This window comes from Mixophyes fleayi, chromosome 9 (genome assembly GCF_038048845.1).
Source record: "Mixophyes fleayi isolate aMixFle1 chromosome 9, aMixFle1.hap1, whole genome shotgun sequence".
In the NCBI taxonomy this organism is placed as follows: domain Eukaryota; kingdom Metazoa; phylum Chordata; class Amphibia; order Anura; family Limnodynastidae; genus Mixophyes; species Mixophyes fleayi.
In genome coordinates, this window is record NC_134410.1 from 88353950 (window position 1) to 88380704 (window position 26755).

Consider the following 26755-nt stretch of genomic DNA (forward strand, 5'->3'; position numbering starts at 1 on the left):
CCCCCAGACTCAATATTGCAATCCAATTTTTACCCTATATCCACTACTATCCTTTATTTTAAATTAACGGTCGTATCCCTGGATACACCTTTCCGCTAAAAATTTGTCTAACCCTTTCTTAAACATATCTATTGAATCTGCCATCACAACCTTCCCTGGCAATGAATTCCATATCTTGACTGCCCTTACTGTAAAGAACCCCTTCCTTTGCTGGTTGTGAAATTTCCTCTCCTCTAACCTTAGGGGATGACCACGTGTCCTGTGTATGGTCCTTGGGGTAAAAAGTTCCCATGAAAGCTCTCTGTATTGACCCCTAATGTATTTGTACATAGTAATCATATCTCCCCTTAGACGCCTCTTTTCTAAAGTAAACATGCCTAAACTGGCTAACCTTTCCTCATAACTTAATGACTCCATACCCTTTATCAATTTTGTCGCCCTTCTCTGAACCCTTTCTAGTTCCAAATTATCTTTTTTATAGAGTGGTGCCCAGAACTGTACTGCATATTCAAGATGAGGTCTTACCAATGATTTATACAGTGGCAAAATTACACTGTCTTCCCTTGCATCTATGCCCCTTTTTATGCATGCCAATACTTTGTTTGCCCTTGCAGCTGCTGCTTGACATTGAGCACTATTGCTAAGTCTACTGTCTACGAGCACTCCCAAATCCTTTTCCATTATAGATTCTCCCAAATTAATTCCATTTAATTTATAGATTGCGTTCTTGTTTTTGATCCCTGAATGCATAACCTTACATTTATCTGTGTTAAACCTCATATTCCATTTAGCCGCCCAATCCTCCAGTTTATTTAAGTCTCTCTGTAGAGAAGCTACATCTTGCTCTGATTTTATTACCTTACAGAGTTTAGTGTCATCTGCAAAAATAGAAACTTTACTCTCTAAACCCTCACCAAGGTCATTAATAAATATATTAAAAAGGAGTGGTCCCAGCACGGAACCTTGAGGAACTCCACTTAAGACCTTTGACCAATTAGAAAATGTTCCATTTATCACAACTCTCTGTTCCCTATTCTCTAACCAGTTTTCGATCCAAGTACAAATTTTGATTTCTAGACCCAGTTCCCTTATTTTGTAAACCAACCTCTTGTGTGGCACTGTATCAAAGGCCTTTGCAAAATCTAAGTAGACCACATCTACTGTCCTGCCCTGGTCTAAGTTCCCACTAACTTCCTCGTAGAAACTAATTAGATTAGTTTGACATGACCTATCCCTCACAAATCCATGTTGATTCCCACTAATAATTTTATTGCGTACCAAGTAATCCTGAATGCTGTCCCTTAAAATACCTTCCAGTAGTTTCCCCACTATTGATGTCAGGCTTACAGGTCTATAATTCTCTGGTTGTGATCTCATCCCCTTTTTAAACAACGGCACCACATCTGCTATTCGCCAATCCCTTGGTACTGAGCCTGATGAGATTGAATCTCTGAAAATTAAGAATAGCGGTCTAGCTATTTCCGAGTTTAATTCCATAAGGACCCTTGGGTGTATGCCATCTGGACCTGGAGCTTTATTTATCTTAATATTCTTCAGTCGCCTTTGGACTTCTTCCTCTGACAACCAAGTATTAATTAATGGCATGGTTTCATTTCCATTTTTATGTATTACTCCTGCCATTTGTTCCTCTCTGGTAAATACTGAAGAAAAGAACGTGTTTAATATCTCTGCTTTTTCCTTAGTATCATTTATCAATTCACCCATCTCACTTCTTAGTGGTCCTATATTATCTTTTTTAATCCTTTTGCCATTTATATACTTAAAAAACTTTTTGGGGTTTGTCTTACTTTCTTTTGCAACGTGCCTTTCATTTTCTAATTTAGCCAATCTAATTTCCTTTTTGCATGTTTTATTACATTCCTTGTACCTATGGAAGGACTCCTCTGACCCTTCAGACTTAAACAATTTAAATGCACGCTTCTTCCTTTGCATTTCTTCCCTTACCTTTTTATTTAGCCACATTGGTTTAGACTTAATTCTTTTACATTTATTTCCTATAGGAATGAACTTATACGTGTATGTTTCCAACTACATTTTAAAGACAGCCCACATTTCTTCCGTATTTTTTCCTTCAAAGGCTTTGTCCCAGTCTATGCTCTTTATAGACTCCTTTAGCATATTAAAATTTGCCTTTTTAAAGTTTAAAGTCCTAGTTGATCCCTTATACTGTTGTTTCTGGAAACTAATTTCAAATGAGACCATATTATGATCACTGTTTCCCAAGTGCTCCTTTACTTGAATATTTGATATTACGTCTACATTGTTTGTTATTACTAGGTCCAGTATAGTCCGGTTCCTAGTTGGTTCCTCAACTAATTGGGACATGTAATGGTCTTTTAGCGTGCTCAGAAACCTATTTCCCCTAGCTGTACTGCAGGTCTCAGTACTCCAATCAATGTCCGGATAATTAAAATCCCCCATAATTAAAATTTGACCTAGTTGTGTAGCCTTTTCAATTTGCTGTAGAAGTTGGGCTTCCTCAATCGTACTAATATCTGGCGGTTTATAGCATATCCCTATCAGAAACTTCTCTGAACTTTTTCCTCCGCTGGATATCTCCACCCACAATGCCTCTATATTATCACCAATATTCTCGTATATAACTTCCTGAATACTTGGTTTTAATTCTGGCTTAATATAAAGACATACTCCTCCTCCCCTTTTATTTACCCTATCCCTCCTGAAGAGAGAATAGCCTTCCAAGTTGACTGCCCAGTCATGTGTATCATCCCACCAGGTCTCAGTAATACCTATAATATCATACTGCTCATTCATTGCTACTAGTTCTAACTCCCCCATTTTACCTGTCAGGCTTCTTGCATTTGCAAGCATACACTTAAGTCTATTGCCTCCCTTAGGTATTTCTTTTAGCTTTAAAAAGGGCCGCTCCTTATCGGCTATGCTTCCCTTTCCCCCCTCTCCACCCCCTTGACTCTTGTTAAATTCCTCCTTACTACTCTCAATGTCTATCCCATAAATACTTGCTTGCCCCTCCCCCCCGGAGCCTAGTTTAAAATCTCCTCCAACCTTCTAACCATCCTCTCCCCTAGCACTGCAGCCCCCTCCTCATTCAGGTGCAATCCATCACGACAATAAAGATGGCAACTGACCGAGAAATCAGCCCAGTGCTCTAAGAATCCAAAACCCTCCTTCCTACACCAATCTTTTAGCCACGCATTAACCTCCCTAATCTCCCGCTGCCTCCCTGGACTAGCGCGTGGCACAGGTAGTATTTCCGAAAATACTACCTTGGATGTCCTTGCCTTAAGTTTGCGACCTATGTCCCTGAAATCATTCTTTAGGACACCCCTTCTTCCTCTAACTCGGTCATTGGTGCCAACATGCACCAAAACCGCTGGGTCATTCCCAGCCCCTCCCAACAATCTGTCCACCCGATCCGCAATATGCCGAGCCCGAGCACCCGGGAGACAACACACTGTTCGGCATGCACGGTCCCGGTAACAGATTGCCCTATCTACCTTCCTAATAATTGAATCCCCTACCACCACAATCTGCCTGGGTCCCTGAGTAACTTTGGTCCCCTCTATGCTGGAGAGACCATTCCCCTGGTTGCTAGAGGAAGCAGTGTCATCCAACTCTACCAATTCTGAACTGCCTTCCACAGTATCTTCATCCAATCTGGCAAATCTGCTGGGATTGCCTAGCTCAGAACTGGCCTGCCTCTTCCTCCCTCTGCTACCCCTAGTAACTGTTACCCAGCTGCCTACCTGTGCATCCTCCTCTGTCTCTGCTCCACCCTGCTCAGATAACGCATCAACGGTGAGCTGTAAACTCTGCTCCAGGTTGGCAATGTCTCTCAATGTTGCAATGGTCTGCTTTAGATCAGTTACCTGGGCTTCCAAAGAGACCAATTGCTCACATTTCTCACAGAGGTATAAACCTTGGAACACTTGCTCCAAGTGTGCATACATATGACAAGATATGCATTGAGTGAGATCATCAAGCCTGCTACTACTCATCTTATTATGGCTAACCTAACTTCTTATAGCCCACAGTGAACTTTAGTACTAGCCTTTCCTAGCCACTTACCAGATTAAACCCCTTCCTGGATTCAACTCCTTAATGGAACCAACTCCACACTTTAAACAAAAACAGCACTTGAAATCAAAAAAGCAGTGAAATCACACAAGCCCCTGAATAAGCCGAATCTTGTCTGATCTTGGAAGATCAGCCACACCTCCCTGAACAAGCCCAATCTCAGCTGATCTTGGAAGTTACAAAGGGCCAGGCCTGGTTAGTACTTGGATGGGAGACCACCTGGGAATACCAGGTGTTGTAAGTTTTTTTTTTTTCGGTTTTTTTTCTCTCTTCTTCCTGCTTACTTCAATTCTAGTGTTGAGATGTATAAAAGATGTAGGTCTGTAGGCAAGCAATACCTACAGCCACACCACCCTGAACAAGCCCAATCTCGTCTGATCTTGGAAGCCAAGCAGGATCAGGCCTGGTTAGTACTTGGTTGGGAGACCACCTGGGAATGCAAGGTGCTATAGGTTTTTTTTTCCTCTGTTGTTCCTGCTTCCTTCAATGCTGGTGTTGAGCTGTATAAGAGATGTAGGTCAGTAGGCAAACAATCCCTACAGCCACACCACCCTGAATAAGATCAATCTCCTCTGATCTTGGAAGCTAAGCAGGACCGGGCCTGGTCAGTACTTCAATGGGAGACCACCTGGGAATACCAGGTGCTGTAGGTTTTTTTTTTTTCGTTTTTTTTTCTCTCTTGTTCCTTCTTCCTTCAATGCTGGTGTTGAGATGTATAAGAGATGTAGGTCAGTAGGCAAGCAATACCTACAGTAAACAACCCTGAATATGCCCAATCTCATCTGATCTTGTAAACTAAGCAGGGCCGGGCTTGGTAAGTACTTGGATGGGAGACCACCTGGGAATACCAGATGCTGTAGGTTTTTGTTTTTTTTTGTTTTTTTTTCTCTCTTGTTCCTGCTTCTTTTAATGCTGGTGTTGAGATGTATAAGAGATGTAGGTCAGTAGTCAAGCAATAATAAGCCATACCACCCTGAACAAGCCCAAACTCGTCTGATCTTGGAAGCTAAGCAGGGCCCGGCCTGGTTACTACTTGGATGGGAGACCACCTGGGAATACCAGGTGTTGTAAGTTTTTTTTTTCGTTTTTTTTTCTCTCTTGTTCTTGCTTCCTTCAATTCTAGTGTTGAGATGTATAAAAGATGTAGGTCTGTAGGCAAGCAATACCTACAGCCACACCACCCTGAACAAGCCCAATCTAGTTTGATCTTGGAGGCCAAGCAGGGTCGGGCCTGGTCAGTACTTGGATGGGAGACCACCTGGGAATGCAAGGTGCTATAGGTTTTTTTTTTCCTCTGTTGTTCCTGCTTCCTTCAATGCTGGTGTTGAGATGTATAAGAGATGTAGGTCAGTAGGCAAGCAATTCCTATAGCACACCACCCTGAATAAGCCAAAATTTGTCTGATCTTGGAAGATCAGACACACCTCCCTGAACAAGCCCAATCTCATCTGATCTTGGAAGCTAAGCAGGGCTGGGCCTGCTCATTACTTTGATGGGAGACTACCTGGGAATACCAGGTGCTTTAGGTTTTTTTTTTCCGTTTTTTTATCTCTCTTGTTCCTGCTTCCTTCAATGTTGGTGTTGAGATGTATAAGAGATGTAGGCCTGGTTAGTACTTGGATGGGAGACCACCTGGGAATACCAGGTGCTGTAGGTTGTTTTTTTTTCGGCATTTTATCTCTCTTGTTCCTGCTTCCTTCAATGCTGGTGTTGAGATGTATAAGAGATGTAGGTCAGTAGGCAAGCAATACGTACAGCCACACCACCCTGAACAAGCCCAATCTCATCTGATCTTGGAAGCTAAGTAGGGCCGGGCCTGGTTAGTACTTGAATGGGAGACGACCTGGGAATACTAGGTGCTGTAGGTTTGTTTTTGTTTTTTCGTTTTTTTTTCTCTCTTGTTCCTGCTTTCTCCAATTCTGGTGTTGAGATGTATAAGAGATGTAGGTCCGTAGGCAAGCAACATCTACAGCCACACCACCCTGAAAAAGCCCAATCTTGTCTGATCTTGGAAACGAAGCAGGGCCAGGCCTTGTTAGTACTTGGATGGGAGACCACCTGGGAATACCAGGTGCTGTAGGATTTTTTTTTCGTTTTTTTTCTCTCTTGTTCCTGCTTCCTTCAATGCTGGTGTTGAGATGTATAAGAGATGTCGGTCAGTAGGCAAGCAATACTTACAGTTAACCACCCTGAACAAGCCTAATCTCGTCTGATCTTGTAAGCTAAGCAGGGCCAGGCCTGGTTAGTACTTGGATGGGAGACCACCTGGGAATATCAGGTGCTGTAGGTTTTTTTTTTTTCGGCATTTTATCTCTCTTGTTCCTGCTTCCTTCAATGCTGGTGTTGAGATGTATAAGACATGTAGGTCAGTAGGCAAGCAATACCTACAGCCACACCACCCTGAACAAGCCCAATCTTGTCTGATCTTGGAAGCTAAGCAGGGCCAGGCCTGGTTAGTACTTGGATGGGAGACCACCTGGGAATACTAGGTGCTGTAGGTTTTTTTTTTTTTCTTTTCGTTTTTTTTTCTCTCTTGTTCCAGCTTCCTCCAATTCTGGTGTTGAGATGTATAAGAGATGTAGGTCAGTAGGCAAGCAATACCTACAGCCACACCACCCTGAACAAGCCCAATCTTGTCTGATTTTGGAAGCGAAGGAGGGCCAGGCCTGGTTAGTACTTGAATGGGAATACCAGGTACTGTAGGATTTTTTTTTCGTTTTTTTTTCTCTCTTGTTCCTGCTTCCTTCAATGCTGGTGTTGAGATGTATAAGAGATGTAGGTCAGTAAGCAAGCAATACCTACAGCCACACCACCCTGAACAAGCCCAATCTCGTCTGATCTTGGAAGCTAAGCAGGGCCAGGCCCTGTTAGTACTTGGATGGGAGACCACCTGGGAATACCAGGTGCTATAGGATTTTTGTTTGTTTTTTTTCTCTCTTGTTCCTGCTTCCTTCAATGCTGGTGTTGAGATGTATAAGAGATGTAGGTCAATAGGCAAGCAATACCTACAGTAAACCACACTGAACGTGCGCAATATCATCTGATCTTGGAAGCTAAGCAGGGCTGGGCCTGGTTAGTACTTGGATGGGAGACCACCTGGGAATACCAGGTGCTGTAGGTTTTTTGTTTTTCGGTTTTTTTTCTCTCTTGTTCCTGCTTCCTTCAATGCTGGTGTTGAGATGTATAAGAGATGTAGGTCAGTAAGCAAGCAATACCTACAGCCACACCACCCTGAACAAGATCAATCTCGTCTGATCTTGGAAGCTAAGCAGGGCCGGACTTGGTTAGTACTTGGATGGGAGACCATCTGGGAATACCAGGTGCTGTAGGTTTTTTGTTTTTCGTTTTTTTTCTCTCTTGTTCCTGCTTACTTTAATGCTGGTGTTGAAATGTATAAGAGAGGTAGGTCAGTAGGCAAGCAACACCTACAGGCATACCACCCTGAGCAAGCCCAAACTCGTCTGATCTTGGAAGCTAAGCAGCGCCGGGCTTGGTTATTTCTTGGATGGGAGACCGCCTGGGAATACCAGGTGCTGTAGGTTTTTTTTTTCGTTTTTTTTTCAATCTTGTTCCTGCTTCCTTCAATGCTGGTGTTGAGATGTATAAGAGATGTAGGTCAGTAGGCAAGCAATACCTACAGTAAACCACCCTGAACATGCCCAATCTCATCTGATCTTGGAAGCTAAGCAGGGTCAGGCATGGTTAGTACTTGGATGGGAGACCACCTGGGAATACCAGGTGCAGCAGGTTTTTTTTTTTTTTCGATTTTTTTTTTTCTCTCTTGTTCCTGCTTCCTTCAATGCTGGAGTTGAAATGTATAAGAGATGTAGGTCAGTAGGCAAGCAATACCTATAGCCACACCACCCTGAACAAGCCCAATCTTGTCTGATCTTGGAAAGTAAGCAGCGCCGGGCCTGGTTAGTACTTGGATGGGAGACCACCTGGGAATACCAGGTGCTGTAGGTTTTTTTTTTTCGTTTTTTTTCTCTCTTGTTCCTGCTTCCTTCAATGCTGGTGTTGAGATGTATAAGAGATGTAGGTCAGTAAGCACACAACACCTACAGGCATACAACCCTGAATAAGCCCAAACTCGTCTGATCTTGGAAGCTAAGCAGAGCCGGGCTTGGTTAGTTCTTGGATGGGAGACCACCTGGGACTACCAGGTGCTGTAAGTTTTTGTTTTTTTCGCTCTTGTTCCTGCTTCCTTTAATGCTGGTGTTGAGATGTATAAGAGATGTAGGTCAGTAAGCAAACAACACCTACAGGCATACCACCCTGAACAAGCCCAAACTCGTCTGATCTTGGAAGCTAAGCAGGGCCAGACTTGGTTAGTTCTTGGATGGGAGACCACCTGGGAATACCAGGTGCTGTAAGTTTTTTTTTTCGGTTTTTTTTCAATCTTGTTCCTGCTTCCTTCAATGCTTGTGTTGAGATGTAGGTCAGTAAGCAGTCAATACCTACAGCCACACCACCCTGAACAAGCCCAATCTCGTCTAATCTTGGAAGCAAAACAGGGCCGTGACTGGTTAGTACTTGGATGGGAGACCACCTGGGAATACCAGGTGCTGTAGGTTTTTTTTTTTTCGGTTTTTTTTCTCTCTTGTTTCTGCTTCCTTCAATGCTGGTGTTGAGATGTATAAGATATGTAGGTCAGTCAGCAAACAATACCTACAGTAAACCACCCTGAACATGCCCAATCTCATCTGATCTTGGAAGCTAAGCAGGACCAGGCCTGGTAAGTACTTGGATGGGAGACCACCTGGGAATACCAGGAGCAGTAGGTTTTTTTTTTTCGATTTTTTTCTCTCTTGTTCCTGCTTCCTTCAATGCTGGAGTTGAAATGTATAAGAGATGTAGGTCAATAGGCAAGCAATACCTACAGCCACACCACCCTGAACAAGCCCAATCTCGTCTGATCTTGGAAGCAAAACAGGGCCGTGACTGGTTAGTACTTGGATGGGAGACCACCTGGGAATACCAGGTGCTGTAGGTTTTTTTTTTTTCGGTTTTTTTTCTCTCTTGTTCCTGCTTCCTTCAATGCTGGTGTTGAGATGTATAAGAGATGTAGGTCAATAGACAAGCAATACCTACAGTAAACCACGCTGAACATGCGCAATATCATCTGATCTTGGAAACTAAGCAGGGCTGGGCCTGGTTAGTACTTGGATGGGAGACCACCTGGGAATACCAGGTGCTGTAGGTTTTTTGTTTTTCGGTTTTTTTTCTCTCTTGTTCCTGCTTCCTTCAATGCTGGTGTTGAGATGTATAAGAGATGTAGGTCAGTAAGCAAGCAATACCTACAGCCACACCACCCTGAACAAGATCAATCTCGTCTGATCTTGGAAGCTAAGCAGGGCCGGACTTGGTTAGTACTTGGATGGGAGACCATCTGGGAATACCAGGTGCTGTAGGTTTTTTGTTTTTCGTTTTTTTTTCTCTCTTGTTCCTGCTTACTTTAATGCTGGTGTTGAGATGTATAAGAGAGGTAGGTCAGTAGGCAAGCAACACCTACAGGCATACCACCCTGAGCAAGCCCAAACTCGTCTGAGCTTGGAAGCTAAGCAGCGCCGGGCTTGGTTATTTCTTGGATGGGAGACCGCCTGGGAATACCAGGTGCTGTAGGTTTTTTTTTTTCGTTTTTTTTTCAATCTTGTTCCTGCTTCCTTCAATGCTGGTGTTGAGATGTATAAGAGATGTAGGTCAGTAGGCAAGCAATACCTACAGTAAACCACCCTGAACATGCCCAATCTCATCTGATCTTGGAAGCTAAGCAGGGTCAGGCATGGTTAGTACTTGGATGGGAGACCACCTGGGAATACCAGGTGCTGTAGGTTTTTTTTTTCGTTTTTTTTCTCTCTTGTTCCTGCTTCCTTCAATGCTGGTGTTGAGATGTATAAGAGATGTAGGTCAGTAGGCAAGCAATACCTATAGCCACATCACCCTGAACAAGCCCAATCTTGTCTGATCTTGGAAAGTAAGCAGCGCCGGGCCTGGTTAGTACTTGGATGGGAGACCACCTGGGAATACCAGGTGCTGTAGGTTTTTTTTTTCGTTTTTTTTCTCTCTTGTTCCTGCTTCCTTCAATGCTGGTGTTGAGATGTATAAGAGATGTAGGTCAGTAAGCTCACAACACCTACAGGCATACCACCCTGAATAAGCCCAAACTCGTCTGATCTTGGAAGCTAAGCAGGGCCAGGCTTGGTTAGTTCTTGGATGGGAGACCACCTGGGACTACCAGGTGCTGTAAGTTTTTGTTTTTTTCGCTCTTGTTCCTGCTTCCTTTAATGCTGGTGTTGAGATGTATAAGAGATGTAGGTCAGTAAGCAAACAACACCTACAGGCATACCACCCTGAACAAGCCCAAACTCGTCTGATCTTGGAAGCTAAGCAGGGCCGGGCTTGGTTAGTTCTTGGATGGGAGACCACCTGGGAATACCAGGTGCTGTAAGTTTTTTTTTTCGTTTTTTTTTTCAATCTTGTTCCTGCTTCCTTCAATGCTGGTGTTGAGATGTATAAGATATGTAGGTCAGTCAGCAAACAATACCTACAGTAAACCACCCTGAACATGCCCAATCTCATCTGATCTTGGAAGCTAAGCAGGACCAGGCCTGGTAAGTACTTGGATGGGAGACCACCTGGGAATACCAGGAGCAGTAGGTTTTTTTTTCTCGATTTTTTTCTCTCTTGTTCCTGCTTCCTTCAATGCTGGAGTTGAAATGTATAAGAGATTTAGGTCAATAGGCAAGCAATACCTACAGCCACACCACCCTGAACAAGCCCAATCTCGTCTGATCTTGGAAGCAAAACAGGGCCGTGACTGGTTAGTACTTGGATGGGAGACCACCTGGGAATACCAGGTGCTGTAGGTTTTTTTTTTTTCGGTTTTTTTTTCTCTCTTGTTCCTGCTTCCTTCAATGCTGGTGTTGAGATGTATAAGAGATGTAGGTCAATAGACAAGCAATACCTACAGTAAACCATGCTGAACATGCGCAATATCATCTGATCTTGGAAGCTAAGCAGCGCCGGGCTTGGTTATTTCTTGGATGGGAGACCGCCTGGGAATACCAGGTGCTGTAGGTTTTTTTTTTTCGTTTTTTTTTCAATCTTGTTCCTGCTTCCTTCAATGCTGGTGTTGAGATGTATAAGAGATGTAGGTCAGTAGGCAAGCAATACCTACAGTAAACCACCCTGAACATGCCCAATCTCATCTGATCTTGGAAGCTAAGCAGGGTCAGGCATGGTTAGTACTTGGATGGGAGACCACCTGGGAATACCAGGTGCTGTAGGTTTTTTTTTTCGTTTTTTTTCTCTCTTGTTCCTGCTTCCTTCAATGCTGGTGTTGAGATGTATAAGAGATGTAGGTCAGTAGGCAAGCAATACCTATAGCCACACCACCCTGAACAAGCCCAATCTTGTCTGATCTTGGAAAGTAAGCAGCGCCGGGCCTGGTTAGTACTTGGATGGGAGACCACCTGGGAATACCAGGTGCTGTAGGTTTTTTTTTTCGTTTTTTTTCTCTCTTGTTCCGGCTTCCTTCAATGCTGGTGTTGAGATGTATAAGAGATGTAGATCAGTAGGCAAGCAATACCTAGAGCACACCACCCTGAATAAGCCCAATCTTGTCTGATCTTGGAAGATCAGCCACACCTCCCTGAACAAGCCCAATCTCTATAGCCAATACCTACAGCCACATTTCGAACTCAGCAAATTGGATAAAGTCATTTCAATTAAAATCGAGCAAACTTGGTTGTTTTTGATCTGAAAAGATGCGTACGGTACGCTACGACGTACATGGGCACGCTACGGCGTGAAAGGGCGTACGCATCCACTACACGTGGCAGCAACAATAATTGGTCTTTTACCATACATTCGCACAAACACGCATACTTATAAAATAGTACACATTAATGGTAGTTGCAACACATAGGGCTAGATTTACTAAGTAGCGGGTTTGAAAAAGTGTTGATGTTGCCTATGGCAACCAATCAGATTCTAGATTTCATTTATTTAGTGCATTCTACAAAATGACAGCTGGAATCTGATTGGTTGCCATAGGCAACATCTCCACTTTTTCGAACCCGCAGTTTAGTAAATATACCCCATAGTCTGTTATGTCGAAATATAGTAGTATTTATATGTTATATTAGAGTTACATGCATATTAGTGAAATACACGGAACAGGTTGAAGGAATCATATCATGAGTGGTATCATAATAAACCTCTTTACATATCCTACTGTTTGATTCACTCTGTGAAGGAATCGCAGAGTGCATACACAAGTTATGAATGATAGGGAATTATGAACTACTTAAGACTAAGGAATCTTGGCGGGAAGAACCGAGCATACCCCCTGGAGAGGTGACCCCCTCCTTTGGATTTCTTACGATGAACTAGCCAATGATTGACAACCCCTTGGACCTTCCTGAGACCTGGACCAATAGATGCAAGCTATACCATCTTCATTGTATTACTGTATTTCATTGTGTATATAAGCAGCAGCTTCACATCCAGTGTTCAGACATCTTGTCCCCTGACTTCAGGATTGAATGACTGCACTGGATCCAGAGCGCCTGCTATAAGTAACGGCTGTATTTATTATCACTTCACTTGAGCATATTATTCTACTATTTGCAAATAAATCTTTGTGCGTTGGAAACACAAATCGAGGTTCGACAATCGTTATTGGTTAGAGACAATACGCACATGTCACTCACCGGACTGTGAGTGCTTCTTCCCGTGTGTTTAGGAACCGTGGCCGTCCACCATCCTGAGGGTCTGCGCATGTGCAGCCCTTTCAAACCTTCAGTACATGTTCCTTTTAGTTAATTGGCTGATCAGGCAACACTCCCTATTTAAAGAACCTGAGGTCCATACCTCGTTGCCTGATCTTGGAGTCTCATTCCCCATGAGCCTGTGAAGGTGTTCCTGTGTTTCCTCATGTATTCAGCTCCTGCTGATTCCTGTTGTTCCTGTGGTTTCCAGACCACTTCAACTCTCCTGTGGTTTCCAGACCACTTCAACTCTCCTGTGTTTCATCGTGACTGCTCCAGCTGATTCCTATCCGCTGCCTCCGTGCACTACAGTTACCAGCTCACTTCAACTCTCCTGTGTTTCATCGTGACTGCCCAGCTGATTCCTATCCGCTGCCTCCGTGCACTACTGTTACCAGCTCACTTCAACTCTCCTGTGTTTCATCGTGACTGCACCAGCTGATTCCTATCCGCTGCCTCCGTGCTCTACAGTTTCCAGCTCACTTCAACTCTCCCGTGTTTCATTGTGACTGCACCAGCTGATTCCTATCCGCTGCCTCCGTGCTCAACAGTTCCAGTCACCTCAACTCTCCCGTGTTTCATTGTGACTGCACCAGATGATTCCTATCCGCTGCCTCCGTGCTCAACAGTTCCAGCTCACCTCAACTCTCCCGTGTTTCATCGTGACTGCACCTGCTGACTCCTATCTGCTACCTCCGTGTATCTGCAGTGTCCTGCTCATCGCTACCTTCCAGTACTCCTCGTGTCTGCAGCCAGCTGATCCGCTCTCCGTGCTTCTACCTGTGTCAACTCGCCTGTCTGCATTGGATCAACGCTCCGATGCTGTCTTCTCTGCCATACCACTTCTACTCTTCAGTGATCTCCAGGTGTCCAGTTCTATATATTACTGCTTCCTGAGTATTGTTTCCATCGTTGCTGGTCTACCTACCTGTGCGCTGCACCTACTTGGTTACCGCTTCCATTTTCCTGGGACTTCGTATCCTGCCGGCCTCCAGACGCTCAGGTATCCCTGCACCTCTTTCTGACAGCCTGCTCTTCTGAACCACGGTATGCATACTTATCATTGACTGCGCTGGTGTATTGCATACCTTGCTGGACTGAGTTGTTCTCCTTTGGAGTTGCCTATCCACTGAGACTTTTGCCATCATTTGACTGTGTTACCTTTTAGTCTGGATAGTTCTTATGACTTTGTATATTTGTACAGTGCTGCTCAGTTATTACTATTTGTGCATATCATCGTTGGATCAAGTTCAGTGTGCCCGTGTATACTCTGCATTACATTTATCTCCCCGTGCTCCTCCTCACTTTTATATTTCAGTGGTACAACTTGCTAGTGGCAGACCACTGATCCCTGTTTCCTGAGTCACCTGTTTCCAGTATCCTTCCACATAGCAGTGGTACAACTTGCTAAACGCAGACCGCTGACTCTCATCACCTCCTCGTTACTTCTGGACATTCCTCCTCACTATAGCAGTGGTACAACTTGCTATCCGCAGACCACTGACTACCCTCACGTTTCCTTTGTCCATTCAGTTCCTCGTGTACTATTATCTATATATTACCAGTGCTGCTAGTCATAGACTTTCCACGAGCATTCTCTACCATCTGCTGTCTCCTGTTCCGTGATCACCCCTCTACCAGAGTACCATATTACCATCTATACTGCTCTGGTAAGTCCTTCATCTGGTGATCGCTGGGTAAAGACTCCTAGTGCCCGTGACAGTAAGATCAGGCCCGACAGACCCAGATTCGGAACCTACAGCTAAAGAGATGCTGCAGCATCTGGTTACCCGTGTGGAGCAACAGGATGCTCGCCAACAGCTGTTACTACAATGTTACCAGGCGTTAGCCTCCCAAGGAACATCTGGACAGAATATCACAGCTAATGTTGAAGCTCCTGTGCTTTCCTCCGTTTCCCCAGTGCCATCCCAGGTGTCTACGGCTTCCATGCTTCACCTGCCTACTCCGTCAAAGTATGATGGAGATCCCAAAACTTTTAGGGGTTTTCTCAACCAATGCTTAGTTCATTTTGAGCTCCAACCTCAAAATTTTTCTACTCATCGTTCCAGAGTGGCCTATCTTATTTCATTGTTTTCTGGACAAGCTCTGGCATGGGCTTCCCCTCTGTGGGAGAGGAACGATCCAGTATTACAGGATAGTGCCAAATTTTTTTTTATGTTCCGAAGTGTATTCGATGAACCAGGTCGTGTAATCTCCGCTGCTTCCAGCATTCTCCGTTTACGTCAGGGTTCTCGTACAGTAGGCCAGTACGTCATTCAATTTAGGATATTAGCCTCTGAACTTCAGTGGAACACTGAAGCGCTAATTGCCGTCTTCTGGCAGGGGCTCTCCGATAAAATTAAAGATGCACTGACTACCCAAGAGCTACCTACGTCATTAGAAGATTTGATTTCCTTTTGCCATCGTGTAGACATGAGGTTTCGTGAAAGGGAATCTGAAAAAACAACTTCAGTTAAAGCACCTCTTCGCTCAACCTCTCAACTTCGTCCAGCTTCATCTCCTGTGATCCCCATGGAGATAGGACGTTCCAAATTAACTTCTGAGGAGAGGACCCGAAGAGTAAAGAATAGACTTTGTATCTATTGTGCTGATTCCACACATATGCTCAATTCATGCCCTAAGAAATCGGGAAATGCCAGGCCCTAACTAGTTCTGGAGAGGTGAAGTTAGGGTCCCTGGAGTCCTCTCCGTGTTCTACGAAATTAAAAGTCTGCGCTTTTGATGTTACGATTTCCTTTGCTACCAAATCCTTTGAGTCCCAAGCACTTATTGATTCTGGAGCAGCGGGAAATTTCATTTCTAAATCCCTAGTGAATCAATGGTCCCTACCAGTGATTACTCTGAAGACACCGATTACTGTGACTGCTATCGATGGATCACGTCTTATCAATGGTCTCATCACCCAGAGTACGTCTCCAGTAACGCTTCAGATTGGTGTTCTACACCAAGAAGAAATTTCGTTTTTAATTCTTCCTGTTACCACAAGTCCGATTGTTTTAGGCCTTCCATGGCTTCAATGTCATTCTCCCCAGATTGACTGGCGCACTCCTCAAGTTACGTCTTGGGGAGCTGAATGTCATCATCGTTGTCTCTCCCAAGTCATTCCTCTTAAAAAACAGCAATCTTCCATTTCACCTTCCTCACCGAGACTTCCTCCTCAGTATGCTTCATTTGCCGATGTATTTGATAAAACTCAGTCTGAACGTCTTCCTCCTCATCGTTCATGGGATTGTCCGGTCGATCTTCTACCTGGCAAGACTCCCCCTAGGGGTCGTGTGTATCCACTTTCGTTACCTGAAACTCAAGCTACATCTGAATACATCCAAGAGAATCTCCAGCGAGGATTTATTCGACCTTCCACTTCTCCCGCTGGAGCCGGGTTCTTCTTTGTAAAAAAGAAGGATGGATCACTACGCCCCTGCATAGATTTTCGTGGACTTAACGCCATTACTATTAAAAATCGGTATCCCATTCCTCTGATTACTGAGCTATTTGATCGCATTAAGGGAGCTCGGATCTTTACCAAGTTGGATCTTCGTGGTGCCTATAATTTAATTAGAATCAGGTCCGGTGACGAATGGAAGACAGCTTTCAACACCAGAGATGGGCATTATGAATATTTAGTAATGCCTTTCGGGTTATGTAATACCCCCGCTGTTTTCCAGGGCTTCATTAATGAGATCTTTCGGGACTTGTTATATGTATGTGTCGTTGTCTACCTGGACGACATATTGATCTTTTCACAGGACCTGCCGTCTCATCACCAACATGTGGCAGAAGTTCTTTCCAGACTCCGGAGAAATTCATTATTCTGCAAACTAGAAAAATGTTCATTCGAGTTGCCCCAGATTCCATTTTTGGGTTATATTGTCTCCAGGGTTGGCCTGCAAATGGATCCAGAAAAGGTGAATGCTGTGTTACATTGGCCTCAGCCAACTACTCTTCGTGCCATTCAGCGTTTTTTAGGTTTTGCCAATTACTATAGACGCTTCATTCAAGACTTCTCTTCAATTGCATCTCCTATCGTGGCCCTGACTCGTAAAGGGGCCAATACTAAGCAATGGTCATCTGAGGCTCTCCAAGCCTTTCAATTTCTTAAAGAGTCCTTCTCCTCTGCTCCCATTTTTCGACAGCCTGATGTGACGCTTCCCTTCTTCCTAGAGGTAGATGCCTCTAATGTTGGTTTAGGAGCCATTCTCTCCCAAAGATCGGAGCAACAAGAATTACACCACCGGGGACAAGGAGTTGCTGGCTATTAAAGTAGCATTAGAAGAGTGGAGATACTTGTTGGAGGGAGCTCGTCATCCTGTGACAATTTTCACGGATCATAAGAACTTGTCATATCTACAGTCTGCCCAATGTTTGAATCCTCGTCAAGCAAGATGGTCTCTTTTCTTTTCTCGTTTTGAATTAATCATAACCTTCAAACCAGCTGCAAAGAACAAGAAAGCTGACGCTCTATCCCGAGCCTTTGTGACGTCCTCTGACGTTGAAGAGGTTTCCAACCACTCTATATTAGATCCCAAATGTATTTCACTGGCTGCTTCTTCCACTAAAGTGCTACCATTTGGGAAGACCCTTGTGCCTCCTACTCTTAGGAGAAAAATCCTTTCGTGGTTCCACTCTTCTCGTTTTTCTGGACACTCTGGTGAACGCAAGACTTTTGAGATTCTCTCTCGAAGTTACTGGTGGCCTTCTATGAGGAGAGATGTCAAAGAGTTTGTAGCCGCTTGTGAATTGTGTTCTCAGTTTAAGAACTCCCGCAGATCTCCAGCGGGTTTGCTTCAACCACTACCCATTCCGTCCAAGCCTTGGACCCATATTAGTATGGACTTTGTTACTGATCTTCCTCCTAGTAAAAACTGTAATACTATTTGGGTAGTGGTGGACAGATTTTCGAAGATGGCGCATTTCGTCCCTTTGTCTGGTTTGCCTTCCTCTTCTACTCTGGCTGAGCATTTCGTCAAAGAAATCTTTCGTATTCATGGATGTCTGTCTGAGATTGTGTCAGATAGAGGAGTACAATTCGTTTCCAGATTCTGGCGGGCCCTTTGTAAGACCTTGGGCATACGATTAGCACTCCCATCTTCCTACCATCCTCAATCAAACGGACAAACTGAAAGGGTCAATCAAGATCTTGAGACCTTTATAAGAATGTTCTCATCAGCCAATCAAGACAACTGGGTAGAATTGCTTCCTTGGGCTGAATTCGCTCATAACAACATGTACCATGAGTCATCCATTCTTTGTGGTTTACGGTCACCATCCGTCTTTTCCGGAATTTCCTGCCCTCCCTCCCACCCAAGTTCCTGCTGTAGAGACTGTTTGTCAAACTTTCAAAAATATTTGGTCTCAGGTCAAAACCTGTTTAAAAAAGACATCTGCCAAATATAAGTCTTTTGCAGATAAAAAGAGGCGGGCTATTCCACCACTGAAAATTGGAGATCGTGTCTGGTTATCCACCAAAAATATTCGTTTGAAGGTCCCCTCTATGAAATTCGCTCCTCGTTTTATTGGTCCGTATAGGATCATTCAAGTGATAAATCCAGTTTGTTTCAAACTTCTACTTCCTAAGAATCTTCGTATTTCCAACGCCTTCCATGTGTCCTTGCTAAAACCTCTCATCATCAACCGTTTCTCGGTCCCTCCTTTAGCACCTCGGCCAGTTCAAATTCATCAGGAGGAAGACTTTGAGATTACTCAGATATTGGACGCAAAAATTTCGCGAGGAGTTCTTCGTTTCCTCGTTCATTGGAAGGGCTTTGGTCCTGAGGAGTGTTCATGGATCAAAGCTGAAGATCTCAACGCTCCAGCTCTTCTTAAGAAGTTTTATTCCAAATATCCAGACAAGCCCGGTTCCAGGTGTTCTGTGCCCACCTTTAAAAGGGGGGGTACTGTCACTCACCGGACTGTGAGTGCTTCTTCCCGTGTGTTTGAAACCGTGGCCGTCCACCATCCTGAGGGTCTGCGCATGTGCAGCCCTTTCAAACCTTCAGTACATGTTCCTTTTAGTTAATTGGCTGATCAGGCAACACTCCCTATTTAAAGCACCTGAGGTCCATACCTCGTTGCCTGATCTTGGAGTCTCATTCCCCATGAGCCTCTGAAGGTGTTCCTGTGTTTCCTCGTGTATTCAGCTCCTGCTGATTCCTGTTGTTCCTGTGGTTTCCAGACCACTTCAACTCTCCTGTGTTTCATCGTGACTGCTCCAGCTGATTCCTATCCGCTGCCTCCGTGCACTACAGTTACCAGCTCACTTCAACTCTCATGTGTTTCATCGTGACTGCCCAGCTGACTCCTATCCGCTACCTCCGTGTATCTGCAGTGTCCTGCTCATCGCTACCTTCCACTACTCCTCGTGTCTGCAGCCAGCTGATCCGCTCTCCGTGCTTCTACAGTGTTCCTGCCTGTGTCAACTCGCCTGTCTGCATTGGATCAATGCTCCGCTGCTGTCTTCTCTGCCATACCACTTCTACTCTTCAGTGATCTCCATGTGTCCAGTTCTATATACTACTGCTTCCTGAGTATTGTTTCCATCGTTGCTGGTCTACCTACCTGTGTGCTGCACCTACTTGGTTACCGCTTCCATTTTCCTGGGACTTCGTATCCTGCCGGCCTCATGCCGCTCAGGTATCCCTGCACCTTTTTCTGACAGCCTGCTCTTCTGTGATTTGTTGACTTTAAATACACTAAGGTTTTATCTATTGCAAAATAGAGTGTCAGTTGCTGTTTGACGAGGCAGGTGCCCAACTGGTGTACGGTATACAAGGCAGGTATACCGGGGGGCGGAAAGTGAATAAGTTTTCACAACATGCACCCAAGGGTAATCGCATCGCTTACGGATTAGCTTTAAGTGTTGCGATTGCACCGCACGGCAAGGAAAGCCGTGATTGTGACTTGGGAGTAACGGGGAGGAATTACGTTGGTAAGGCTGGTAATTGACTTTACCGGATGCTACCAGTTGTAATAAACTCAACAGATTTTGTTGGAGAGTCAGGGGTGATCAGGAAGCTGATAACCCTTTAGTCCGCATTGATATTTCTGTATTAGGGGTCTGTCACGGGCACTAGGAGTCTTTACCCAGGGATCACCAGGTGATAGGCTTACCAGAGCAGTATAGGTGGTAATATGGTACTCTGGTAGCAGGGTGATCACGGAACAGGAAATAGCAGATGATGAGATGCTCAGGAAAGTCTATGACTAGCAGCACTGGCAATATGGAGGTAGTAATACACGAGGAACTGTATGGACAAAGGACACGTGAAGGTAGTCAGTGGTCTGCGGTAGCAAGTTGTACCACTGCTATAGTGAGGAGGAATGTCCAACAGAAACGAGGAGGTGATGAGAGTCAGCGGTCTGCGGATAGCAAGTTGTACCGCTGTCTGAGTGAAGGAATGGAATCCAAGTGGAGGTATCCGGGGAGTCAGTGGTCTGCGTTAGCAAGTTGTACCACTGCTATGTGAGAGGATACTGGAACAGGTGAAACTGTAAACAGGAGTCAGTGGTCTGCCACTAGCAAGTCGTACCACTGAATATATATGTGAGGAGGTGCACGGGGAGAGACTGCAACACAATATATACACGGGCACCTTGACTTTGATCCACAGTAATATGCACAATATAAATGTATAAATGACTGAACAACACTGCCAATATAGAAAGTCTCTTGAAGTAATCCAGCATGAGATAACACAGTCAATGATGGCAGTAGAGTCAGCAGATAGTACACTCCAGAGGAGAACCAACACAGTCAATGATGGCAATAGACTCAGCGGATAGTACACTCCAGAGGAGAACCAACACAGTCCAGCAAGGTATGCAATACACAGCACAGTCAATGGGAAGTATGCATACCGTGGTTCAGGAGAAGGCAGTCAGACAGGAGTGCAGAGATACCTGAAGGGCAGGAGGCCAGCAGGATACAAGTCCCTGGATGGGTGAAGCGGGGGTCTAGCAGGTGCAGCGCACAGGTAGGTAGACCAGCAGGGAACACAGGAAGGCGTGGAGAGCGGATCAGCAGTAGATGGATGAGTAGCGCTGAGAAGTCACAGCAGCGGGTCTCTGCGGGAACACGGAGGTAACCAATAGCAACCAGCAGGTGCAGTAACGATGGGACCCCGGAGCAGAGTTGAACTGGAACAGATGATCACGGAGAGTAGCGGGTAGCAATAGTGGCAGCAGACTCAAGGAAACACGGTAGAGTTGACGAGGACTGAAGACTGAAGCGCACAGAGGCAGCGGATAGGAATCAGCTAGCAGTCACGATGATGAAACACAGACGAGTTGCAGGTTGAAGACTGTAGTGCACGGAGGCAGCGGATAGGAATCAGCCAAACAGTCACGATGATGAAACACAGACGAGTTGCAGGTTGAAGCCTGTAGTGCACGGAGGCAGCGGATAGGAATCAGCTGGCAGTCACAATCATGAACAGGTGAGTGGATGTGGTTGAAGCCTGTAGTGCACGGAGGCAGCGGATAGGCATCAGCTAACAGTCCCAATGATAAATGGTAGAGTTGAAGTGATTAGAAGACTGTAGTGCACGGAGGCAGCGGATAGGAATCAGCTCACAGTCACGATGATACAGTAGATGGTAGAAGTGGTATGGGAACCACAGTAGTAGAAGTGGTTTGGAAACCACAGAGGTAGAAGTGGTTTGGAAACCACAGGAATCAGCAGGGCTGAATGAACAAGGAAACACAGGAACACCTTCAGAGACTCATGGGGGATGAGACTCCAAGATCAGGCAACGTGGTGTTGACCACAGGTGCTTAATATAGGGAGGTTGCCTGATCTGCCAATTAAGTTAAAGGAACATACACTGAAGGTTTGGAAAGGGCTGCGCATGCGCAGTCCCTCAGGATAGAGGACGTCCACGGTTCCTAATAGTCCGGGAAGAAGCACTCACAGTCCGGTGAGTGACAGTACCCCCCCTTTTAAAGGTGGGCACAGAACGCCTGGAACCGGGCTTGTCCGGATTTTTGGAATAAAACTTCTTCAGAAGGGCAGGAGCATTAAGATCTTCAGCTTTGATCCATGAACGCTCTTCAGGACCAAAGCCCTTCCAATGAACGAGGAAACGGAGGACTCCTCGCGAAATTTTTGCATCCAATACCTCAGTAATCTCGAAATCCTCCTCCTGATGAACTTGAACTGGCTGCGGTGCTGAGGGAGGAGTCGAGAAACGATTGATAATAAGAGGTTTGAGTAAGGACACATGGAAGGCATTGGAAATCCGAAGATTCTTAGGAAGAAGAAGTTTAACACATACTGGATTGATAACTTGAATGATCCTATATGGACCAATAAAACGAGGGGCGAATTTCATAGATGGGACCTTCAAACGAATATTTTTGGTAGATAACCAGACACGATCTCCAATTTTTAGTGGTGGAATAGCCCGCCTCTTCTTATCTGCGAAAGACTTATATTTGTTAGATGTCTTCTTTAGACAGGTTTTGACCTGAGACCAGATATTTTTGAAGGTCTGACAAGCAGTCTCCACAGCAGGAACTTGGGTGGGCGGGAGGGCAGGAAATTCCGGAAAAGACGGATGGTGACCGTAGACCACAAAGAATGGAGTTTTGGATGATGACTCATGGTACATGTTGTTATGGGCGAATTCAGCCCAAGGGAGCAATTCTACCCAGTTGTCTTGGTTGGCTGAAGAGAACATCCTAATAAAAGTCTCAAGATCTTGATTGACTCGTTCCGTTTGTCCGTTAGATTGCGGATGGTAAGACGATGAGAGTGCTAATCGTATGCCCAAGGTTTTACAAAGGGCCCGCCAGAATCTGGAAACGAATTGTACTCCTCTATCTGACACAATCTCAGACGGACATCCATGGATGCGGAAGATTTCTTTAATGAAATGTTCAGCCAGAGTAGACGAGGAAGGTAAACCGGACAGAGGGACGAAATGAGCCATCTTCGAAAATCTGTCTACCACTACCCAAATAGTATTGTGATTCTTACTTGGTGGCAAATCAGTAACGAAATCCATACTAATATGGGTCCAAGGCTTGGACGGAATGGGTAGTGGTCGCAGCAACCCTGCTGGAGTTCTGCGGGAGGATTTGAACTGAGAACATAAATCACAGGAAGCAATAAACTCTTTGGCGTCTCTCCTCATTGAAGGCCACCAGTAACTACGAGAGAGAATCTCAAAGGTCTTATGTTCACCGGCGTGTCCAGAAAAACGAGAGGCATGGAACCACGAAAGGATTTTCCTCCTCAGAGTAGGAGGCACGAGGGTCTTCCCAAATGGTAGCATTTTGGTGGATGAAGCAGCCAGAGAAATACATTTGGGATCTAGAATAGCATGGTTGGGAACCTCTTCTACATCAGAGGACGTCACAAAAGCTCGAGATAGAGCGTCAGCTTTCTTGTTCTTAGCAGCTGGTTTGAAGGTTATAATTAATTCAAAACGGGAAAAGAAAAGAGACCATCTTGCTTGACGAGGGTTCAAGCATTGAGCAGATTGCAAATATGACAAGTTCTTATGATCCGTGAAGATCGTCACCGGATGGCGAGCTCCTTCCAACAAGTATCTCCATTCCTCTAATGCAGCTTTGATGGCCAGCAACTCCTTGTCCCCGATAGTATAGTTTTTCTCTGCGGGCAGAAGACCCCGAGAGTAGAAGGCACAAGGATGTAATTTTTGTTGCTCCGAGCGTTGGGAGAGAATAGCTCCTAAGCCCACATTAGAGGCATCTACTTCTAGGAAGAAGGGGAGTGTCACATCAGGTTGTCGCAGAATGGGAGCAGACGAGAAGGACTCTTTGAGGATTTGAAAGGCTTGGAGAGCCTCAGATGACCATTGCTTAGTATTAGCCCCTTTCCGAGTTAAGGCCACAATGGGAGATGCAATGGATGAGAAGTCTTGAATGAAGCGTCTATAGTAATTGGCAAAACCTAAAAAACGCTGGATGGCACGAAGAGTAGTTGGCTGAGGCCAATGTAGTACAGCATTTACTTTGTCTGGATCCATCTTCAGGCCAACTCCGGAAACTATATACCCCAAGAATGGAATCTGGGGTAACTCGAATGAACATTTTTCCAATTTGCAGAACAACGAGTTTTTCCGTAGTCTGGAGAGGACCTCTGCCACATGTTGGTGATGAGAAGGCAGGTCCTGTGAGAAGATCAATATGTCGTCCAGGTAGACAACGACACATACATATAATAAGTCCCGAAAGATCTCATTGATGAAACCCTGGAAAACCGCGGGGGCATTACACAGCCCGAAGGGCATTACTAAATATTCATAATGCCCATCTCTGGTGTTAAACGCGGTCTTCCATTCGTCACCGGAACGGATTCTAATTAAATTGTAGGCACCACGAAGATCCAACTTAGTAAATATCCGAGCTCCCTTGATGCGATCAAATAGCTCAGTGATCAGCGGAATGGGATACCGATTCTTGATAGTAATGGCGTTGAGTCCACGAAAATCTATACAAGGGCGTAATGATCCATCCTTCTTTTTGACGAAGAAGAACCCAGCTCCAGCGGGAGAGGTGGAAGGTCGAATGAACCCACGCTGGAGATTCTCCTGTATGTACTCAGATGTGGCTTGAGTTTCAGGTAACGAGAGAGGATAGACCCGACCCCTGGGAGGAGTCTTGCCAGGTAGAAGGTCGATCGGACAATCCCAAGAACGATGAGGAGGAAGACGTTCAGACTGAGCTTTATCAAACACATCGGCAAATGAAGCATACTGAGGAGGGAGTCCCGGGGAGGAAGATGAGATGGAAGATTGCTGTACTTTAAGAGGAATAACTTGAGAGAGACAACGATGGTGACATTCAGACCCCCAAGACGTAACTTGAGGGGTGCGCCAGTCAATCTGGGGAGAGTGACATTGAAGCCATGGAAGGCCTAAGACAATCGGACTTGTCGTAACAGGAAGAATTAAAAACGAAATTTCTTCATGGTGTAGTACACCAATCTGAAGGGTTACTGGAGACGTACTCTGGGTGATGAGACCATTGATGAGACGTGATCCATCTATAGCCGTCACAGTAATGGGTGTTTTTAAAGTGATCACTGGTAGGGACCATTGATTCACTAGTGATTTAGAAATGAAATTTCCTGCTGCTCCGGAATCAATCAATGCCTGGGACTCAAAGGATTTGGTAGCAAAGGAGATCGTAACCTCAAAAGCGCAGACTTTAGATTTCATAAACGATGGAGAGGACTCCAGGGACCCTAACTTCACCTCTCCAGAACTAGTTAGGGCCTGGCATTTCCCGATCTCTTAGGGCAAGAGCTGAGCATATGCGTGGAATCAGCACAATAGATACAGAGTCTATTCTTTACTCTTCGTCTCCTCTCCTCTGAAGATAATTTGGAACGTCCTATCTCCATGGGAATCACAGAGGATGGAGCTGGACGAAATTGAGGGTTTGAACGAAGAGGTGCTTTGACAGCCGTTGTTTTCTCAGACTCTCTTTCACGAAATCTCATATCTACACGATGGCAAAGAGAGATCAAATCTTCTAGTGACGAAGGAAGCTCTTGGGTAGTCAGTGCATCTTTAATTTTATCGGAGAGCCCCTGCCAGAAGGCGGCAACTAATGCTTCAGTGTTCCACTGAAGTTCAGAGGCTAAGATCCTAAATTGAATGACATACTGTCCTACTGTATGGGAGCCTTGTCGCAAACGAAGAATGCTGGAAGCAGCGGAGGTCACACGACCTGGTTCATCGAACACACTTCGGAACGTGGAAATGAATTTGGCACTATCTTGTAGAATTGGATCGTTTCTTTCCCACAGAGGGGAGGCCCAAGCCAGGGCTTGTCCAGAAAACAATGAGATAAGATAGGCCACTCTGGAACGATGGGTAGAAAAATTTTGAGGTTGGAGTTCAAAATGGACTGAACATTGGTTAAGGAAACCTCTACAAGTTTTGGGGTCCCCGTCATATTTTGACGGAGTAGGCAGGTGAAGCGTAGGAGCTGTAGACACCTGGGATGGCACTGGGGAAACGGAGGAAAGCACAGGAGCTTCAATACTAGCTGTAACAGTCTGTCCAGATGTTCCTTGGGAGGTTAACGATTGGTAACATTGAAGTAACAGCTGTTGGCGAGCATCCTGTTGCTCCACACGGCTGACCAGATGCTGCAGCATCTCTTTAGCAGTAGGTTCCGTATCTGGGTCTGTCATGGCCTGATCTTACTGTCACGGGCACTAGGAGTCTTTACCCAGGGATCACCAGGTGATAGGCTTACCAGAGCAGTATAGGTGGTAATATGGTACTCTGGTAGCAGGGTGATCACGGAACAGGAAATAGCAGATGATGAGATGCTCAGGAAAGTCTATGACTAGCAGCACTGGCAATATGGAGGTAGTAATACACGAGGAACTGTATGGACAAAGGACACGTGAAGGTAGTCAGTGGTCTGCGGTAGCAAGTTGTACCACTGCTATAGTGAGGAGGAATGTCCAACAGAAACGAGGAGGTGATGAGAGTCAGCGGTCTGCGGATAGCAAGTTGTACCGCTGTCTGAGTGAAGGAATGGAATCCAAGTGGAGGTATCCGGGGAGTCAGTGGTCTGCGTTAGCAAGTTGTACCACTGCTATGTGAGAGGATACTGGAACAGGTGAAACTGTAAACAGGAGTCAGTGGTCTGCCACTAGCAAGTCGTACCACTGAATATATATGTGAGGAGGTGCACGGGGAGAGACTGCAACACAATATATACACGGGCACCTTGACTTTGATCCACAGTAATATGCACAATATAAATGTATAAATGACTGAACAACACTGCCAATATAGAAAGTCTCTTGAAGTAATCCAGCATGAGATAACACAGTCAATGATGGCAGTAGAGTCAGCAGATAGTACACTCCAGAGGAGAACCAACACAGTCAATGATGG

At 45.1% G+C, this 26755-nt stretch overlaps 32 pseudogenes; all 32 read left to right on the forward strand.

Annotated features, from left to right (window-relative positions):
* Positions 1 to 4416: 4416 nt before the first annotated feature.
* LOC142102531 (5S ribosomal RNA) lies at positions 4417 to 4535 on the forward strand (annotated as a pseudogene).
* Positions 4536 to 4614: 79 nt separating this feature from the next.
* On the forward strand, positions 4615 to 4733 carry LOC142102499 (5S ribosomal RNA; annotated as a pseudogene).
* A 92-nt stretch (positions 4734 to 4825) lies between these two features.
* Positions 4826 to 4943, forward strand: LOC142102534 (5S ribosomal RNA; annotated as a pseudogene).
* A 91-nt stretch (positions 4944 to 5034) lies between these two features.
* On the forward strand, positions 5035 to 5154 carry LOC142102554 (5S ribosomal RNA; annotated as a pseudogene).
* A 90-nt stretch (positions 5155 to 5244) lies between these two features.
* On the forward strand, positions 5245 to 5363 carry LOC142102547 (5S ribosomal RNA; annotated as a pseudogene).
* Positions 5364 to 5829: 466 nt separating this feature from the next.
* Positions 5830 to 5948, forward strand: LOC142102464 (5S ribosomal RNA; annotated as a pseudogene).
* A 96-nt stretch (positions 5949 to 6044) lies between these two features.
* Positions 6045 to 6163, forward strand: LOC142102494 (5S ribosomal RNA; annotated as a pseudogene).
* An 89-nt stretch (positions 6164 to 6252) lies between these two features.
* On the forward strand, positions 6253 to 6370 carry LOC142102535 (5S ribosomal RNA; annotated as a pseudogene).
* A 92-nt stretch (positions 6371 to 6462) lies between these two features.
* Positions 6463 to 6581, forward strand: LOC142102663 (5S ribosomal RNA; annotated as a pseudogene).
* Positions 6582 to 6876: 295 nt separating this feature from the next.
* On the forward strand, positions 6877 to 6995 carry LOC142102479 (5S ribosomal RNA; annotated as a pseudogene).
* Positions 6996 to 7083: 88 nt separating this feature from the next.
* Positions 7084 to 7201, forward strand: LOC142102474 (5S ribosomal RNA; annotated as a pseudogene).
* A 92-nt stretch (positions 7202 to 7293) lies between these two features.
* On the forward strand, positions 7294 to 7412 carry LOC142102677 (5S ribosomal RNA; annotated as a pseudogene).
* A 91-nt stretch (positions 7413 to 7503) lies between these two features.
* LOC142102538 (5S ribosomal RNA) lies at positions 7504 to 7622 on the forward strand (annotated as a pseudogene).
* Positions 7623 to 7712: 90 nt separating this feature from the next.
* Positions 7713 to 7830, forward strand: LOC142102509 (5S ribosomal RNA; annotated as a pseudogene).
* Positions 7831 to 7927: 97 nt separating this feature from the next.
* Positions 7928 to 8046, forward strand: LOC142102429 (5S ribosomal RNA; annotated as a pseudogene).
* A 90-nt stretch (positions 8047 to 8136) lies between these two features.
* On the forward strand, positions 8137 to 8255 carry LOC142102597 (5S ribosomal RNA; annotated as a pseudogene).
* Positions 8256 to 8337: 82 nt separating this feature from the next.
* LOC142102519 (5S ribosomal RNA) lies at positions 8338 to 8456 on the forward strand (annotated as a pseudogene).
* Positions 8457 to 8535: 79 nt separating this feature from the next.
* Positions 8536 to 8654, forward strand: LOC142102506 (5S ribosomal RNA; annotated as a pseudogene).
* Positions 8655 to 8746: 92 nt separating this feature from the next.
* On the forward strand, positions 8747 to 8864 carry LOC142102516 (5S ribosomal RNA; annotated as a pseudogene).
* A 90-nt stretch (positions 8865 to 8954) lies between these two features.
* LOC142102456 (5S ribosomal RNA) lies at positions 8955 to 9073 on the forward strand (annotated as a pseudogene).
* A 92-nt stretch (positions 9074 to 9165) lies between these two features.
* LOC142102475 (5S ribosomal RNA) lies at positions 9166 to 9283 on the forward strand (annotated as a pseudogene).
* Positions 9284 to 9375: 92 nt separating this feature from the next.
* LOC142102678 (5S ribosomal RNA) lies at positions 9376 to 9494 on the forward strand (annotated as a pseudogene).
* A 92-nt stretch (positions 9495 to 9586) lies between these two features.
* On the forward strand, positions 9587 to 9705 carry LOC142102555 (5S ribosomal RNA; annotated as a pseudogene).
* Positions 9706 to 9796: 91 nt separating this feature from the next.
* Positions 9797 to 9914, forward strand: LOC142102685 (5S ribosomal RNA; annotated as a pseudogene).
* Positions 9915 to 10003: 89 nt separating this feature from the next.
* On the forward strand, positions 10004 to 10122 carry LOC142102465 (5S ribosomal RNA; annotated as a pseudogene).
* An 89-nt stretch (positions 10123 to 10211) lies between these two features.
* LOC142102553 (5S ribosomal RNA) lies at positions 10212 to 10330 on the forward strand (annotated as a pseudogene).
* An 82-nt stretch (positions 10331 to 10412) lies between these two features.
* On the forward strand, positions 10413 to 10531 carry LOC142102448 (5S ribosomal RNA; annotated as a pseudogene).
* A 91-nt stretch (positions 10532 to 10622) lies between these two features.
* Positions 10623 to 10740, forward strand: LOC142102517 (5S ribosomal RNA; annotated as a pseudogene).
* Positions 10741 to 10830: 90 nt separating this feature from the next.
* On the forward strand, positions 10831 to 10949 carry LOC142102459 (5S ribosomal RNA; annotated as a pseudogene).
* A 93-nt stretch (positions 10950 to 11042) lies between these two features.
* Positions 11043 to 11160, forward strand: LOC142102593 (5S ribosomal RNA; annotated as a pseudogene).
* Positions 11161 to 11251: 91 nt separating this feature from the next.
* On the forward strand, positions 11252 to 11369 carry LOC142102686 (5S ribosomal RNA; annotated as a pseudogene).
* Positions 11370 to 11458: 89 nt separating this feature from the next.
* Positions 11459 to 11577, forward strand: LOC142102430 (5S ribosomal RNA; annotated as a pseudogene).
* Positions 11578 to 26755: the final 15178 nt, after the last annotated feature.